A 19,695-nucleotide genomic window follows, 5' to 3' on the forward strand; every position below is an offset into this window, starting at 1 on the left:
ATCCCCCCTTTCCTCCTAAAAAAACGGGTCAAATGAGGTTGAGAAATGCCAGGATGACATCCCAGTTCTCCCCAGGGCTCTCACGGACCACAGAAAGCCTGGCCTGCTTCCCCCTCCAACCTCGACCCCTGAAACCATAAGTCTGCGGAGGGCTGGACTGCAGGCAGATGCACTTGGATAGACAAGGGCCCGGGGCCCCACCACCTGAGACTTTCTCCCCTGGAGAGCAACCCCAAACACAGACACCCCCAAGCAAAAACACTGGCAGCTGGGAGATAAAACACCACGTTGACCTTGGCCTCTCTGTGTGGGATCCCCACCGGCGCCTCCAGGGGCTCATCTATACTTTTGTTCTGCGTGCCTCACAGCCCTGAAGCAACACTTACCAGCAGAGGCTCTCCAGAACCAGCCACCAGGGCTCAGAGTTGCTGCCCAGAGGAGTAGGGAGGCATGAGTACGCAGCAGCTGTGAGAAGCAGCTCACCTGATAAAACTCCTGCAGGGTTCTTCTGCAGGCTTGTTGGATGGAAAGAAGAAAAAAGTGAAAAACCATTAGACACAGAAAATGCCCAACAGCTGTGCACAGACCCACCTGTACAAACATCCTCCACAAGGGGGTACCCCAACCTGGCAAAGGGCAGCCCCTGGACCTTGCACCCACCCTGTCACCCACCTTCCAGGCACAACTCAGGCACTTTGTCTCAGGGGCATGCCAGGGGCCCTGGGGAGGAGGATGTGGTGGGGGGAGGGGGACCCCTGGGGGTGGTTAAAAGGCACAGGGACACTTGGGGTTCACCATGCAGACCTTAGGGGGGTCATTGCAAGGACCCTGGGGGAGAATGCAGTGGGGGACTAGGGGAGGGGTGTCACACTGCTAACACATGCAGGCACATGGTGGAAACCCTGGGGGGATGGATACCACAGAGACACTAAGGCTGAATGCATGGGGACCGTGGAGGGTGGACACCACGGGGACCTGGGAGTGGATACCATGGGGGACCTGGGATGGACGCCATGGGATCCATGGAGGGTGGAGGTCACAGGGACCTGTGGTAGACTCTGTAGGGACCTGGAATGAAGGGATGGGGACCATGGAGTCTGGATGCTGTGGGGACTGTGGAGGGTGGACACCGGGGAACCATGGAGAGTGGACACCATGGGGACCTGGCATGGATGGTGTGTGGACCTGGCAGCGGATACTGTACAGACCTGGGTGGGTACCATGGAAAACACAGAGGTTGAATGCATGGGGACTGTGGAGGATGGATGACACAGGGACCTGGGGTGGATGCTGTGAGAACCGTGGAGGGTGGAGGCCACAGGGACCTGTGGTAGACTCTGTGGGGACCTGGAATGAAGGGATGGGGACCATGGAGTCTGGATGCTGTGGGGACCGTGGAGGGTGGACACCGTGGGAACCATGAAGGGTGGATGCCATGGGGACCTGGCATGGATGGTGTGTGGACCTGGCAGCGGATACTGTAGGGACCTGGGGTGGGCACCATGGAAAACACAGACAACCTCTGTGTTTTGGGGACTGTGCAGGGTGGATGCCACAGGGACCTGGGGTGGATGCTGTGAGAACCGTGGAGGGTGGTAACCATGGGGACCTGAGCTCGACACCTTGAGGACCTGGGCTGGATGCTCTGGGGACTATGCATGGTGGACACTGCAGTTTCCTGGGGTGGACACCCTGGGAACCACAGAGGGTGGATGTCACAGAGACCTTGGCTCCGAACAAGGAGGATGCGCCCACTGGAGAAGGGAGACGTTCAGAGTCCTCGCCTGCCCACTGGCACAGTGGGGCCACCTTGGAGGGTGGCAGCAAGGACGTGGGGGAAGTAGTGTCATGCAGTGGGCACCTGTGTGAGTGTCTTTGGAGGCCCCAGGAGGCGACGAGGATGTGCTTTTCCACACGGCCCTGCCCTGGCCTGCCACCTCTGGGAAGCTGGAATCCCTGGCTCTGTGGTGCTTATAAAGCAGAAACTTCACACACACCACGAAAGGGATTGTTCAGAAGGGGGGTGGCATTCACGGGGTCAGCAGTAAATGTCGGGGCTTTGAGGACAGAGAAGCCCCAGCCCTGCTGAAGGGATTTGGGCCGAGGGCACCTGGTCAGGACTGCCCAGGCAGTGACAACATGTGGCACCCTGCACAAGGGAGGACTGCCCTGCAGCTGGGGCAACTCAGCCTTGTCTGGTCCCTGTCACCCCACCCTGGGCCACAGGGCCACCCACCAGTGCCCGCCATGGACTGCTGGCCCTGCCCAGGCCAAGAGGCTGGGAAGAAGACTCTGGGATGTGCAGGAGGAGACCTCAGGATGGGACCTTGGCACTAAAGCCCACTTGAGCACCAGCCCCAGGTGGGACAGGCTCCAAGTACCTGAGATGTGGGTGGGGCCTGGAGGCCCCTCAGGACAGACACACAGCCAGGAGCCAGCCAGCAGGTGTCACACCAGGAGAAGGCCAGGAAGTGACCATCCATACATCTGGGAAGCCAGGTAGCACCAAACTCAGTGCAGCCCACCCAGCATCAGCACCAGAAACAGCACTAGCACCTGCGCCTCCTTGCTCCTCTTCATTCACAGTTAAAACCAGCAGACACCATCAAAAGATAAACTACACAACTGAAAAGGGGCACAGGATATGAACACACTCAGAAGCCCACGAAGAGATTCTCAGCTCACCAGTCACTAGGGAAACACACCCAGACCACAAGAGACCACTCATACCACTCAGATGCCCATAACCATCAAGAGTTAACCTTTAAATAAACAATGACAACAGCAGGGAAACCCCAGATACTGTGTCAACACGAGGGACACCCAAGTCAGTAGGCTAAGCCCTTGATCCTGAGGCTTACTCTTGCTTATGTAGGGAGCACAGAAGCTTAGCCTACCTATAGGCATGCCTAAGAGTTACTTCTGGAGGACCTCTTTTGTTGCTCAGATGTGGCCTCACCCTCTTGAAGCCCAACTCTGCAAGTGAAATCATTGTCCTCCCCCTAAGTGGGACCTGACATCCAGGGGTGAAAGTCTCCCTGGCAATGTCGGAAGTGACTCCAGGGATGAGCCTGGCCCTGGCACCGTGGGATCAACAATGTCTTCCAGACAAAAATGGGGAAAAGAAGTGTTAACAAATAAGGTATCAGTGGCTGAGAGTTCAAATAGAATTGAGAGGCTCCTCTGGATCACTCTCATGCATGCTGCGTTTACACATTGCCACCTATCATACCTTGCCAAACCCCAACCAAAACCGTTCCTGCCAATCCTAAACAACATCTCGGGCAACACATAAAAATAGACAAAGGTTCCAAGCACTAGGGTAACTTTCAGTAACCTACAACCTCCACGTGAGTCCCTGGACCAAAGAAATACAGAGGGCGCAGCCCTTCCAGAACATCAACTCGTTCCTTCCATCCCCATACCCCATACCCCATATTATCGACAGTCCCTTCCAACAGTGAAACAGTTAAAAAGGGCATAGCCCTAAAGAGTGGGAGGAAGACCAAAGATGGAGATTGAGTTATACAGAGAAGGTAGGGTTTAACAAAGGAGTATGGCTGCAGAATCTGAACCGATGTCCCTTTTAGTCTCCAGTATCTCAAGCAGTTAGAAGTAAAAACCTCAAATTGTGGAATTGTAACCCACACCAAAAACTGAAAGCTGTTCTACTAATGTGCCTTGAAACTTGCTGCTCTTTTCTATGTCACATTTCTCAACAACAACAACGAAAAAGCAATGACAAGCCCTGGCAAAGATGGGAGAACTGGAACCGCGCGCAGCTGCTGCCGGGACCTGTGCGGCAACTCCGGAAAGCAGTAAACAACTCGCCTGTGCCAGCACCCCACTCCCAGTGTGCGTGCTCCGAGAGCTGGAAAGCCGCCGAGAACACCTGCACGTGGTGAGCACTGCAACTCCCTCCACAAGGACCCCGCACAGCGGGGGCCACGTGGGCGCCCACCACGGAAGACCCACACACAAACGGGACCAGCCATAGGACCGGGCGCTGTCGCACCACCAAAGGAGCAAAGGCCTGAGCGCGGGAGAGAAGAGGACACGGAACGAGGGACGCGTCAGCTCCAGTACTGAAGCGCCCAGAGTAGGGACATCCTAGAGACAGGGGCAGACTGTGGTCGCCAGGTCTGGGGGTGAAACGGGGTGACTGCGGGGTGCAAAGTGTTCTAAAGTAGATTAATGCAATGGTGGCAGTTTGTAAAGACGCTAAACAACATCGCGGTATAGGCTTTAAACAGGCGCTTTTACGGTATATAAACTGCATCTCAGTTAAAGGTAGGTATAAAAGAAATTTAAGATATAAATTTGCACAGCATTAAGGTAAAATGGGTTAAAAAAAAGGATGAAGCAAACGGAAGGTGGAGGGGTTAGTTTGGGGTCCGGGCTCCAGACTCCAGGGTCCTATTCCCGGGGCGTATTCAAGACAGGTTTTCGGTATCTGAGGGGGCCACGGGTTCTGGGTGGGGCAAGGGGCCCAGAGTTCAGGCTGGGCAGCGGCACTCGGGGACAATTCGGGGTTCAGAGCTCGGGGGCCCTGCGGCCCGCGCCCCCCACCACCCGCCCGCCATCCGACGGCGGCAGGCACTCACGTGTTCCAAGGCGAGTCCATGTTGGCGGTGACCAGCAGGACCGCGGCGCCCCGACGGCCGCTCGACCGCCACGGCTCTTCAGCGCTGCCCGGGGTCTCGGAGGCAGCCGCGGGGCATCAGCGCGCCTGGGGGCGGCCCCGCAGCCATCGCGGTGGGTGGAGGGCCGGGGCTGCGCGCAGCCGGTGGAGCCTTTGGATTCCTGCCGGGATACTTCTGGCAGTCGTGGCCGCCGCCTCCTGCTGAGTGCAAGTCCCCACCTAGGAAGGCGGTGGCCGTCCTGGTTGCTCCCGTGTCTGTCCGTCCGAACCCCTCGCGGGCCCTGCCCCGCCCCGCCCCACGCGGCGAGGAGACTCCCTTAAAGGGGCCGCGTCGACTGGCGCCGGAGGCCGGCGAGCTGCTCTGCAGCACGGATTCCTGCTTGTGAGACTCCGGGGAGCAGAGGACCAGGCCGTGAGGTCAGGTTGTCGCAGGGCGCAGAACCTCTTGGTCTCCGCGCCGGGTGGCGGTGGGGAACGGCCCGGGGGCTTCGATTTGACTGACACGCGCGCGCCCAGGACGACCCCCACCTTCCGAGGGGCGGGGCTGGACTTACACTCAGCCCGAGGCGGCGGCGCTGACGGTTAGAAGTTGCCCTAACCGTTTCCCTGCCCGAGCCTAACGGCTCCGCGCGGACCACCCGGTGGGACTGCGCCTCACGCTGAGGGCCTGCCGAGGCGAGAGACTGCGCGGGGCAGCGGACAAAACTGCAGCCAGCGAGCCTTAAATGGGGGCAGAGCCTGTTGGTCTCCGCACCGCGACACTTCTCGCAGTGGAAGCCGCAGCTGCCTCCTGCTGAGTGCAAGTCCCGCCCCGCCCCTCGGCGCTCCCGAGGTCATCCGATCTGCTTTCTCCACAATCTCCATCATCACTGCACAATCTGAACACATCGCTGACTCCTTCCTCAGTCAGCAGATCAGGACTTGCTTTAGGACACACTCCATACACCTCATTTGCTTCACAAGGCAGTGGGACCCTCTTTTCAGGCTCTCCCAGCTGCCCTTCCCACTCCCTCACTCACTAGCTTTCTTCCTGTCTGTCTCTCTGCTTTTCTCCCTCCCTCTCTCACTTTCCCATCCTTGTCAACAACATTGTAACTTTAAGTTCTCCCTTGGCTTCTCTCCCAGATCTGGAAGCTGGAAGCCTGCAGGCAGCAGAGGGCTGGGCATGTACCAGCATTTCTAGCTGTGATCTTGGAGCCTTGTCTCAGCAAACAAACAAACACATTACTGCCACAGTGGTTGACCATGTGCAAGTGAAGGCTTCTTCGAGTCTGGATCCTGACCAAGCATTTTGTCATGCTGACTATTCCAATTTCCCTGGGTCTCCTCTGCCCTTTCACGGGTCTGGACAGCTACCACCAGCCATAGTGGCTTTGACCTTTTGCTAACTGTCCATTCTGTTTTAAAGGACCGAGGCAGGTCCCACCAACTGAACCAAATGTCAAATTCATAACGTGGCCAACAGAAATAACTCATGAGGGCTCATGATGGGGCAGGGTAGAGGGAGGGCAATACTATTTTTAAATGCTGTGCACACTCCTCTAATATACAATGAAATAGTATGCATCATCCCTACCCAGCTTTTTCTAAACCATCCAGAACTCAGGGTATTCAGCCCAGGTGTCTTATAGTATCCTAAGTCCCAAAGGTTCCATCAGATAAAACAACTGGGTGACTCCACAGTGGAGAAGTACCCCACCTGAACAGCTTCTGAGAAATATTTCTGAAGACCTTATTACATTCTAGAGCAATGCTGTCCAATAAAAACAGATTGCCAACCACATTAGCAAGGAACAAAAAAAATTTTTTAAGTAAAATATAGAGAGACATTAAAAATAATTTTGATCATAAGTTTTAATGAAGCCAAGACATCCAACCTATCATTTCAACATTCAACCAATATAAAATTATTAATAAGACTGTTTCATATTCTGTTTTTGTACAAAGGCTTGGGAAGTGTGTGCATATATTTATAGCACATCTGAATTCTGATCAGCCACATTTCAAGTGTTCAGTAGCCAGATGCAGCTGCACAGCTGGGGATAGAGATATTTTCTTCATTATACAGGCTGGAGAAATTAATTGACCTGACCAAAGCCACAAAGTTAGTAAGTGGCAAAGCCATGATTTTGACCCAGGCATCCCAATTAAACATCAGTTATTTATTTAACCATCCTTCATAATGACAGCTGTTGGGCCCCCTGCCTCTCACCAAATGTGTGGTAAATTCAGGATCCAAATGTAACATTCCAACTCTTAGCACTTTGAAAGGTCTGTGCTTGTACAACTGGGCTGAAAATATGCTTACATTCCAGTATAAGTGATTAGGAGTAAGGTGTTTTCATTTTTTTTTCACATGGGACAGCACCGGGAATGAACTCGGGTCTTTGGCATGGCAGGTGAGAACTCTGCCTGCTGAGCCACCATGGCCCACCCTGTTGTCATTTTTATGACATACTATGTTTGAAAAAATTTTCAACTGGCTTTTTTTTTCTTTGCATGCTGTATGACGGGGGTCACATTTCATTCTTCTTCTATGTGAGTATCCCCTTATTGCAGCACCAGTTGTTGAATTTTTGCTTTGTTTGGTTTTTCATTTGTTTGTTTGGGAAGTGCATGGGCTGGGACTCAAACCTGGGTCTTCTGCATGGCAAGTGAGAATTCTACCACAGAATTACCCTCGCACCTCCTCAACTGGGTTTTAATAACTGTGGCCCAAATACTATACTTTAATTATATTTCTTGATTCCTACATTTTTTTCTCATCCTCATTCTCAGAAGGAAAAAATTTCCTCACACAATTCCATCAGGCCTGCATGCATTTTTCTGCTTTAAATAGCAACTGCAAGCCAAAAGATGATTTTTCTGATGAAAATATTCTTTTCTTTTCCTGATGAAACAGAGAGTTACATTCAGGGGCAGTCAGCTGAAATTGTACATTGTTACACTTCAGTGTGGGAATATAAACTGATTTTTAGTGTTTCCAGAAAGAAGTTTAGTAAAATGCATTGAGTTTTATAGATGTAATATTCATAGACCCATAAGTTACACTTCTGGGAATTTATCCTAAGGAAATAATTAGTAATGTTGGCAAAAATATTTTGACAAATATGTTCATCAGACTATCATTTATTATAGCAAAACAAATTATCTAAATATCCAGAGGGCGAATGGCTAAATGCATGGGATGGAATTTTATGCAGTCATTAAAATTTATATTTATGAGAACTTTGATGATGTGGGAAAATTCTTGCAATGTACTGCTAAATGAAAAAAAATGCTTATATAACAATATGACTTCAAGTTTGTAAAATTGCACACAGAAAAAAAATTAAGACTGGGCAGTAAATCCCAGAAGGGGAGAAGGACAGCCACCAGTTGTGTTCTACAAGCTGAGGTCAAGGTAGGACATGTCTGGAGACTTCATAGGTTGCTCTCATACCCTGCCACAAGACGAGCCATCCCAGGTATATAGCAGGTCCTGCTCTCATGAGCTGAGTCAGTTTTCCAACCTAAAACTTGAAAGGAAAGCACTCCCCAAAATTCACAAAACTTTTGATCTTTTGTAATTCCTCTCAGGATATAATTCTGAGCAGAATCCCAAAATATAAAACAGACATACTGAAAGAGATATGACCTGAAATAGTGCCTTAAGGCCTTCCCTCATTAGTCAATTTTTGAAACTGAAAATCTTTAGGATGCCAACGAACAAATCTGAAAGCCACAGTCCTAGATTCATCACTGCTTTTCAGCAGCAGAAAAGAAAGACTTCAAAGACTAAAGAGGGTTCATTTGTATGGTGGAAGGCCAGGGCTGAGAAAGTGAAGAAATCTCTCTTTTGCCTCTTTTGGAGGGAATATAGAATATCTTTAAGTTTCTCATAATGTTAAAACAACATGTGATCTGACAGCTCCCTCTTAACAAACAGACCTTCTGAAAACAAAACAGAAAGCAAGTAAAAAAACCTGAAACAAAAACAAAACAAAACAACTACCACACTTTTCTTGCCTCTATGCTATTTTTCAGTGGCTTAAGTCGATTTTCTTACTCTCTTTCTTTTGTGAACCTTCTACTTTTATTGAGAGAGAGAAAACCTAGCAGGGCCAGCATTCTATATCATTCCAGACATTTCTCTCTGTCCTGCCCTACTTTATTTGCCTAAAAGATGTATAAAAGGCAGCCAGGGATGTTGAGGCAGCTCAAAGATTCTACACAACAGTCACAGGAAGTGCTGTTTTCTTGTTCAGGGTCACTGTGATCAAAAGAACAGTATCAATAGCACAAGATTTGGATGCCCTTGAATACTTTTCCTCCTTAATGTCATTGGTTTGTTTGAAGAATATCAAATGCACAACTGGGCTCTGACAAGAGGTTAGAGAAAGCAGAGAATGTGTGAACACATTCCATCATAAGATACTAGAAATACTGAGAAGTCAGGCAGAAAAGCAAAAGGGAAGGAACCTAGTTCAATGATAAGAGCTGTACAGGGCCTGGATTCTATTTCTAATTCTGTGGCAAATTCCCTAATGCAGATTTGGGCAAGGCAATGAATGAGCCTCTATTTTGTGGACAACGGGAGTTATGGACAACTGGAGTTTTGGCACCTAAACTGTAAAATGGAGATAATAATTCTTCTCATGGCTGTGGTGGCAATTAAATGAGATAATGCATGTGAAGTACCTAATGTAGTTCTGGGTCCTTGGTGATGAACCAGAGTTTACTAAGTGGTTGCATCGAGCAAGGTTTAAAAGCACAGGCTCTGCAGCCAGATACCATGCGTTCTAATTTTGGCTGTCCAGTTAAGTGATGCTGTACTTACCAGTAAGTTCTTTAGCCTCTCTGAGCCTCAGTTCCAAATCTGTAAAATGAGCACAGTAAAGAGAGTACATGCCTCTCAGCATTGCTGTGAGGATTAAGAGTTGACATATGTGGCACACTCAGATCAGAGCCTGGCCCAGCAGCTACTCAATAAATACTAGTGAATTTCTTTTTATTACATCTCATTCCTTTCTCTGTCAATTACACAGGAGGAAAATAGTAAAGATTTTAGCAATCTGGACTCTCTTCCTTCTGTCAGTTGTCTACTTTTCCCAAAACCTTAGGAAAGCATTATTGCTAGTTGTTAAGAGTTTATCTTAATGAGTTGGGAAAGCTACAGAAGCTTACTGAAATGCAGCTTTCTATCCATAGAATTGTGATGATATTGGTGCCTACATGGCTGGAGGCCATGTAGCAAGTTAATAAATCCAGCTATTCTATTACATCATTGTCAAGGTCATGTTGTTGTCAATGTCATAATTAGCTGTTGGGTAACTAACAAATTTCACAGGCCTCTGGGACATGGCCATTAGTTAAAGTAGTTATGTGGATAAACTGACATTTTAATTACTCATACTACTGTTAACCCCAATTCAAAAGATAATTAAAAATTATTACATGTGCTAAACATTTTTTGTAACACATTTAGTCTCTGCATATCCATTTTAAAGAGTCCTTGGGTCTATCAAAGGACTTTTCTAATATTCATATGATAAGATATTTTAATAGTATATTTATGATAGGATGGGCATATTCTTGCATGCACAGTAAGAAGAAATAAATGCTGTTTTCAGTGTCTCTTACAGGATCATATCACCAGGTAATTTATCACCTGTACAATTCAGTTTCCCACTTGAAAAGTAAGGCAACAACATCTGTCCTACCAATTTCAAAGAAATGATGATGAGTATCAAATTACTATAATTTACATGAAAACAAAAACTGAGAGGGTATGATTCCTTGACATGTCAGATATTCTTCCTCTTCTTATTTCCCTTATCAGATTAAACATTCACTAGGTGTTTCCTGCCTGTAAATTGAGAGCACATCTCTGTGGCCAGTAATTGTCCTGTGGGCATGGGAGAGAGTCCAGTGAGTCCTCCAGAGAACTGTAGCTGCAGACAGAATCTAATTCAAACAGCACGGAGCACAGCTGGGATGTCTTCAACACTGTTGCTGGGAAAGAGAATGACAGGAACTCTTGCTGCCGAGTGTTTTGCACAAATGTTCATCATTTGTATTCCAGACCATCTCATATACTAATAAATGTGGTGTCCTTAGACAGTGTAAGTGAGTCATGCCAGAGAGAGAGAGAGAGAGAAGAAAGATGCAGTCTGGCAGAGCCCACTCTCAGCCCACAAAGGTCTGCTCATGATTACTTCTAAACAGGCAGGAAAAATGAGACAGAGGATGTCAGAGAAGAGCCTCAGCAGACACTGTTCTCTCCCAGTTCCTAATCCCTTCTGTTCCAAATTTTCAGTATTGTCATTTTTGAAAATAAATTTTAGTGTTTTCTTTAAATTAATATATATATGTATATATACACACACACATACAGGGTAGGAAAATTGAGAAATACTAAAAATTAGGAAATGCACAAAGGAAATCCTAAAAGTTCCTCATAATCTGACAGTCCAGAGAAAACTGCTGTTGACCTTTATTTCATTTCCCACCAGCCCTGAAGGAGGGTAAAAATGGGGTACAACTGTATGTCAAATGTTTACAAGTTGAAGCCAAGAGTTAAGTTCTGTATGAAATTTTAACTTTGCAGCCCAAACTACCAGGTGCCTCTTTAGATTTTGGTGTGATGCCCTGAACTAAAAATTCGTAACCTGGGTTTCTTCTTTTGGGCCTGAAGTTTTGAGGGGGGCTTTATCCAGAATTTGAGCAAGACTGTTTCCCCATGCTTTTCACCTCCTTCCTTCTCTGAAACAGCATCCACAAACAGCTGCCTTAGATGATGCTCCATGAGGACAGAGCAGCCTGGTCCAGGTAACCAACCTGCAAACCAGATATCCAGTCCACCATTGATTCATCTCATAAATACTCCCTGGGTGCCTTCAGTGGGTTGTATGCTGGCCTAGATGCTGGGATGACAGCTGAGTATAAAACTGATACAGTCCCAGTTCTGCAGGATAGTCTTCCCCAGAGCGAGACACAGGTGTGAAGCAAGTAGGCTAATGAATAAACAGGATAATGCTGTGAGTGCAATGAAGGAACTAAAAGGTGTTGTGACAATGGACAGCTTGGCAGGGGTGGGGTTTCGGGGTGAAGCTTTAGATGCAGTTCTCTGTAGAGGAGAACTCTCAGAAGGTGATATTTTACCCTAGATCTTAAAGAGGAGACAGAAGGGTCCAATTATACAAAGACATATTTTTATATATGCTAAATGCTGGCATGGAGTTTCCTTTTATCTCAGGGGCTATTCTGGCACCTGAGTCAGAGTTTTCTTTATTTTAGCTTTACAGAAAGAAGAGACTGTTCTCATTGAGTGCTTGACAGGTACTGGACATTCTTCTAAGCATTTTGTGTGCTTTATCTCAAAAACACTTATCTTTAAAGGTGCCTTGACTTCTTTATATTAAAAATTAATTTAGCTAATGTTTCCATGTGCCGATTAATACTCATGACACCCCTATTAAATAGGGTTAGCATCCAAATTACCCATGAGAAAATGGAGATTTCAAAATTTAGAACTACTTTGTATGAAAACAGAAGAGCACCCTTACCAGGAAAACCATGCCTTTCCCCAGACACACACATCCTTGACATCTCACTTTCCCTCACTCTTCATCTTGTCATCACTTGCCCTGTCAATGCCACCTCCTAAATTCTTCCTCATCTATTCTGTCTGGACTACTACAGCAGCTGTACTTCCTTCTCCTGCTGCCCTTGTACACATTCACCTCAGAACATCAAGACCCAGAGCAAGTTTTGAACTCTCAAATCTGTTCCCTTCATGTGCTTCTGAGATAATGGGCACTGAGTGAGACAAGAAATGCAAACTGATGATTAGAAAGAGGTGTTTTAACCACCACAGTGAAAGAATGAAAGAAGAAGGCTATTCATGCTTCCTCAAGAGGCAGGAAATGTGTCAGAGAGGAAATCAGTATGGATTTGAGAAATCAGTATGGATATACCTGGTGGAAGAAGAGGAAGGGGGAGGGGCAGTCCAAGCAAAGGAACCAGCATGTGGAAAGGAATTGTCATGTGCATGGGGTACTGAAAAGGGGAGTTGTGAGTTGGAAACCAGGAGATGGTCATGGAAGGTGGACAGAAGGAAACAGGCTGGAGAGGTGAGCGGTGCCAGAATGTGAGGAACCAGGAACAGCCTGCAGGGTTGGATGCTCCTCCAGAATCAAGAAACTTCTTTGAGTAAAGATGATCCCTCTAGGGGAGTTTAGAGGTTGGGTTACACAGAGATCAATAAGGAAGATGTTTTAATGTTCTGCAACAGAAAAGAGGGGGGCATGAAATGAAGCAGTAGCAACAGGCTGAATAGCTGGGGACAGATGGAAGAGTTGCTTCTGAGATGGGTTTCCTAAGATTCTGGTAATTGAGTAACTGTGGGGATTGAGGAAGAGTACAAGGAAAGGATGGTTCCAAGGTAACTGGGTGAGAAAGCTGCATAGATGGTGCTGTAATTAGACATGGTGGGACATGGGAGCAGGGCAGGTTTGGCATTAGGAGCTGGGGAAGGAAGAGAATATGAGCCTAGTTGTAAACACATTACATTTGATGTGTTAAATGTGAGGTGTTGTGTGACATCCAAGTGGTGGTGTCCAATAAGCTTCTGAAAGTATGGGACTGAACCCTCATACAAAACTGATAGAAGAGAAAAGGAGATGAAGTCAGGATCATCTCACTGGTGAATACATTGTGTCTGGAGTTCTGATTTCCTTGTTCCAAGTTCAATGGTCTCTCCACTTCTCTGCCTTGTCTCACTCCAAGCAGCAATAAAGAACAAGCTTATGTTCTCTTAGGCAAAGGTAATATTTTGAAATATTAATCAATTGGCTTTTCTGTATTAATGCTCACAACATTTGTGAAGGCCTTCTCATGACCCCAGCCCAGAGAGCAAAACTAGCCTACCTGAATAAAGCAATGGCCACAAATACTTGACCATCAATTTCGCAAGCTGCTACTCTAAATTAAGGATTGAAAGACCACCATGTCCAAACTGGATAAAAGATTCCACAAAATGAGAAAAAGGGAGAGGTGAAGGGACCACAAGTAGAGCAGAGGGTGAGATAAGGACTCCAACCTCCAAGCATCATCCAAGGAGCCTCATAGAATCATTATCCAACAAGCCACCTGTGGTAGACTGAGATATCAATTCTAGAAAAAAAATATGTTTTTAATCTTAATCTGCATTCCTGTGAGTGTGAACCCATTGTAAACAGGACTTCTTGAAGATGTTACTCCAAGTTGAGGGGTACCCAAACTTAATGAGGGTGGACCTTAATCCAGACTACCAGTGTCCTTTATAAGCAGAAGAAACTCAGAGAGAAAGAAAGCCATGAGGTGAAGCCAGAGGCCAGAATTCAACAGAACATGGAAGAGAGAGGAGAGGAAATCACCATGTCATGCAAGGCAGGTGTACAAGCCAAAGAATCCCAAGCATCACTGGCAACCAGTACCACAGTGTTGCAGACTTTGGGGAGAAAGTATTGGCTTGTTGATGCTTAGATTTGGGACTTCTCTTATCCTCAAAACTATGAGATAATACATTTCTATTGTTTAAGCCCACCATTGTGTGGCATTTGTCATAGGAACCCTGGCAAACATAGATTGTGCAGCAAAATAAGTGCCAATCTCCTCTCTGATGCATCCAGGATAAGCAACACACTTTCTCAATGACCCAAGACACTCTTAAGACCCCATGAATGAAAAGTAAGACCTGAATACTTACAGTGAGCTTCCCTACAGAGGAAGGAATAACATGATGAGAAATCATCCAGAGTTGTCCAAGATTGATGAAACCTACTTAAATCCCCTGAAGAGCTGGGGCAGGGAGTAGGAATGTCTCAATTATAATGTATTCAGAAACATGGACAAAGAATTTCCTTGGAATGGGACTTAAACCACCTTGCTTGCCAAGTCTACCTATAATTCAGACTCTTCCTTTCTCATAAACAAAATGTTTTTCCTTTATCCACATTGAACTTCATGTTCTATTACTTTAAAAAAGATAGGCAGCATATTGACAGTGCAGTTTTGTCAGATGTCAGGACAGCTTCCAAAGGTTTCCCAGAAGAAGAACGGGGTGACAACACTGTCTTTACTGGACCCAGTTTTAGAACACCCTCAAGCAAGAATCTGTTTCCTTTTTCTCTATACAAAATGAATTTGTTTTCCCATCCCTTCTACTTTATTATATTCATCCCTCCAGGCATCATTAGAGAAAACCATTTTTCTCTGTGTAAAATAATTAAATTGGGCTGCATAAATAAATGGAGCTCTCACTTTTTTCTCCATATTTCCCAACAGCCTTGCAGATGGTATTAAATTAAGAAACAGGGCATCTGTGTCCCCATGTGGAAAAAAGCCAGACTCTTCGGTGGACTTCTTGCACTGCTGTTATGTAATTAAGAAGCTAATGGTAGCAGGGCCCAGTTGTTCTAACCAAAACAAGCCACTGGGATTTCTCTCTTGCATTCTAGTGGCAGGCTCAAAGTCAAAAAACAAATGACTATTAAATGCCAGAAAAATGTCCAACTACTCTAAGTTTTTCCTTTTGAACTATCAAATATTAAAAAAAAGAATGGTTATACCCAGCTTTGTCAAAGCTACAAGGATAAGCATTTTTACATATGATTTGGCAAGAGGAAGGGGGACAGTGAGACACATTTTTGCATATTAGTGTATAATTTATGGCCATTAAAAATAAAACCATTGAAGACTATTTCATGACAAGGCTGATATGTGTCCAGAAGTAGGCAGGAAAAACCTAAGACAGAGCAGGACTAGGAACCCAATCCAAAGGGCTGACCAGTGCTTCTTAATTTCCTCCCACTCAAAGGTAAGACTGGTCATTGAAGGGAGTGGGGGTTTGGGTGGCCAAGCCTGTATTTAGTGGCCAAATTGTTCAGCCATGGCCAGGGTGTCATGGAGGCAGAAAGCCATGCAGGGACTGACAAGATCACAAACCACAAGGGATGCTCTATTTTCTGAATGGAGACACTGCTTTCTTTAATGGCAAGATTTTCAGATGATTAAATGCATCATTCTGAAAACCTTATTTATCTTTGTTTTTGCCAAAGCATCTGCCCATTTCTGCATTCCTAATGTTGAAGATGCAGATTTGGGGTCAAAAGAATAGAAGTTCCCATGGGGTTTCTATTCTGAGAGAGATGTTAAAGGAAGTAAGGGTTCTTTCTAGTGAGAAAAGCTGCATTTTATATTCCCATTTAAGTGAGCTGCTATCAATTTTCAATTTTATACTGGAAATTTATAACTCACAAAAAGAAAGGAGAAAAAAGTTAACCTCCTTTTTATATATCATTGTTTTACATGCTTACTGTTTCATTAATACATATAAAACATCAGTACTTTTTGTTCTCAAAGGTACAAATGATTCAAAAGCATATATTTAAGAACAGCATCAATTTGGGGAGAAAATTTCAAATGTTAAAGAAGTTAGGGTGGGAAGGAACCTTAGAAATCATTTCACCTTGTTTTACAGAAGGGGGAATAAGATTCAGGTATTTTGGTGTTCAGTATACACCAGGAAATAAGTAAATGTTTTTTGAACAAATACAAGAAAGAATGAATGAATGAGCCCAGGCTCTCTCACCCTCTCACTCTCTACCAATGCTCTTTCCACCCCACAAATTTTGTGTCCTGTACCCACTTAGAAAGCAGAATCAAACACCCATAAAAACTGAGCTTTCAGATGATACCACAGGACATTTAAAGAGAATAACCCAGCACCTATAGGATAGCTCGGCTGAGGCCTGGACTGTGTTGAGGTGTCTCACACTGGTTTATGAGAGTGAAAGACCAAAAGCATGTACAATGGCATGTCACCAGTATGACTGGAGCAGGCACATCACACATGTATTCTAGGGATCTGGAGTTTGGGCATGAACAGGGATTTCACAGCTTCGAGAACAAACCCCGGACTTTCCTTTGTAGACTCATTTGTAAGATCTAGAGCAGTTGTATCCAAACCTTCTGATGGGAGAAAAAAGTGTGTGTATACTTAACAATAAACTTTCATTTATTTATAGATTAGGTACATAAACAGCTGTCTTCATATTAGACATACACCATAAAACCTACAGAATAAAAATTTTAAAGGGAGCTGATAAAAGGGAAAAAAGAAAAAGCAGTCAAAAAAGTTCTTCCTTTACCCCTATGAACGATTTTATGCACCCACTGCACATGTCCCCTGCTCTGAAAACCATGCTCTAGGGCCTCCAATTCACCATCAACTAAACCACCAGGAGGCTGTACCCCTCTGCATGTGGCACTGGATTTTGTACCTCAGTGAGCATCCCTAAATCCAGTCTTTACCAAATGACCAGAGCCTCTTTTCTCACCCTTTCCCCCATGGCTGTGGACATAACTAAAAGAATGGTCCTATCACACGCTGCCCAACACTTTCTCCCACATAACTGGCTCTGGGTCTTATAGAGAAGAGGAGAGAAGAGGGGACATTCTGTGAGCTCCTGCCCCACTGCCTCACCTAAGACACAATCACTCAGCACTCATTACCAGCCCATTCACAAAAGGTGCTAGAAAATTGTAGCCCATGCTGGCTGTGGAATGCATGCAAAACCCAGAAACTCACAGTCTCTGCCTTGTAATGATGATGGCTTTAGTAATATTTTTGCTTACCCTGTCCTGCAGCTCCCAAGGGAAGTAGTGGGGGGTTCACTTGTCTAAATACCAAGCATCATTTCTTTCCTTTTGCAGCCCATGTTCTTCACAGCTGGCCTCACAGAAGCTGTCTTCTGGCTCAAATTCCAACCCTATGGACTGTGACTGGATTGCTTCATGTGACAGTTGACTGGCATATTTTCCACCCCAGCCAAGTCCTGTTCCAGGATATCATTTAAAGCAATTAATTATTAATACTCAGGTCCAAAGTGCCAACCTGACCAGGAACAATGATGTGTGAACTTCTGCTACTAAACCACTTCCTCAAATAAGATGAAGACCCTTAACTCAGACTCTAAACAAATGAGTAATTAAAACTCAGTCTGAAGTGAACTATTCCTTATTTAATGCATTCAACTTTAAAAATCAGAACGTTGATTCCCTGAATACGCGAGCCTTCTGGAAGTCTGTTTCTATTACAGCCTGGCTCTGCTGAGAATTCTGTGTGGTGAGGAGGTCTTTGCCCACAGAAAGGAAAAGGAGGAGGTATAAGGGAGAAAATGGGACTTAACAAATGAGTATGGATGCTGAATCACTATATTAATATTCCTTCTAGCCTCCAGTGTTTTGAGTAGCTAGAAGGAGAAATCTGAGATGAAGGAATGGTAACCCATGACAAACTCTGGGATCTGTTCTGTAACTACTTGTTGAAGTGTGCTTTAAAAAATATAGCATTTTTCTTTCTTTGCTTCATATATATGTTATATTATATAATTCTAAAAGTTTAAAAACAAGATCTGACCAAATATCCCTGAAAAGGGGGGCTGTGATCAGAAATAAATTAAAGAAAAGGCTTCTAGGGAATCAGCAATACTGTACCCTTAATAGGTGTTTTCTCTGTAACTATTTGTTAACTTACACTTTGAAATTTGCCCTAATAACTCTTTATTAATTTGAAATTTATCACTTTTCTGCATATATATTTCACAATAAAATGTTTTTAAAAATGCATAGGAAAGGAAATTGCTAACACGTTAACATTGATTGCCTCCAGGAGGTGAGATAATCTGGGGAGGTGATTTTTTTTCTGCTTTTTTGCTATGTACTTTACAAATTTCTAGAAGATTTTGTAATCAAAAATAAAAACAATTCAAAACCTATGACAAGAATAAGTGCAATTAGAATTGTTTCTGATTGGGGTTACCCGGTAGCAGTAACCCAAGGGTAACATGGTTCCACGGGATTTATAACCAGTCATATGGTTGTATGGAGCATAACATAAAAGAAATTTCAAAAATCCCAGAGTAAGGGATGCAAGGATAGTTCAGTTGTAGAATTCTCACCTACCATGTGGGAGACCCGAGTTCAATTCCCAGTCGATGCACTTGCCAAAAAACAAATAAGCATAACAAACAAACAAAATACAACAAACAAAAATTCAACAAATGTTACTGCAATAATGGGTACTCACATGGAAAAAGAATGAAATGTGACCCTGCCATACAGCATACAAACAAAAAATAATCCTAGAGTAGAATCCTTATACATTATAATGGGAATGTAAAATGGTATAGTCACAGTGGAAACCAGTTTGGCAGTTCCTCAAAAACGGAAACACAGGATTACCATATGACCCGATAATTTCACATCTAGGTATATACCCAAAAGAACTGAAAACAGGGAGTCAAACAGATACTTGTACACAGATATTCATTATAGCATTATTTACAATAGCCAAAAGGTGGAAATAACCCAAGGGCCCATCAACATATGAATAGAAAAATGTGGTATATACAGACAATGTCATGTTATTTAGCCATAAAAATGAATGATGTTCCGATACATTCTACAACATGAATGAATCTTGAAAACATTATGCTAAGTGAAATAAGCCAGAGGCAAAAGGACAAATACTGTATGACTCCATTTATATGAAATATTTAGAATGAGTAAATTCAGAAGACAGAAAGTAGATTAGAGGTTACCAGGGGCTGGGGAAGGGGAAAATTGCTTACTAGGTACAGAGTTTCTGCTTGGAATGATTGAAAAAATTTTGGTAATGGATAGTGGTACTCTAAATGTAATTAATGTAACACAGCATTATAAATGTAATTAATGCCCCTGTAATTATACTAATAAATGGAAAATTTTAAGTTTTATACGTATATGTTAACACAGTAAAATTCTGAAAAGACCATAGCATCATTCTTTAAGCACGCATCCTGCCAGACCTGAGTCAAATGAAAGAAATGGGTTGGCAACAAGGGGAAAATGGCTAGGAAGAAAGTCACTGAAGTTTTAAGAAGAAAGGCAAATTTATTTTAAGGCATGGCCATGAAACTCCATAAAAGGAGAAAAGACAGAGGAGAATTTTCATATCAGCTAAGTAGAGGGGAAGCCAGACTCATGAT

The sequence above is a fragment of the Tamandua tetradactyla genome, chromosome 19 (genome assembly GCF_023851605.1).
Source record: "Tamandua tetradactyla isolate mTamTet1 chromosome 19, mTamTet1.pri, whole genome shotgun sequence".
Taxonomy (NCBI): domain Eukaryota; kingdom Metazoa; phylum Chordata; class Mammalia; order Pilosa; family Myrmecophagidae; genus Tamandua; species Tamandua tetradactyla.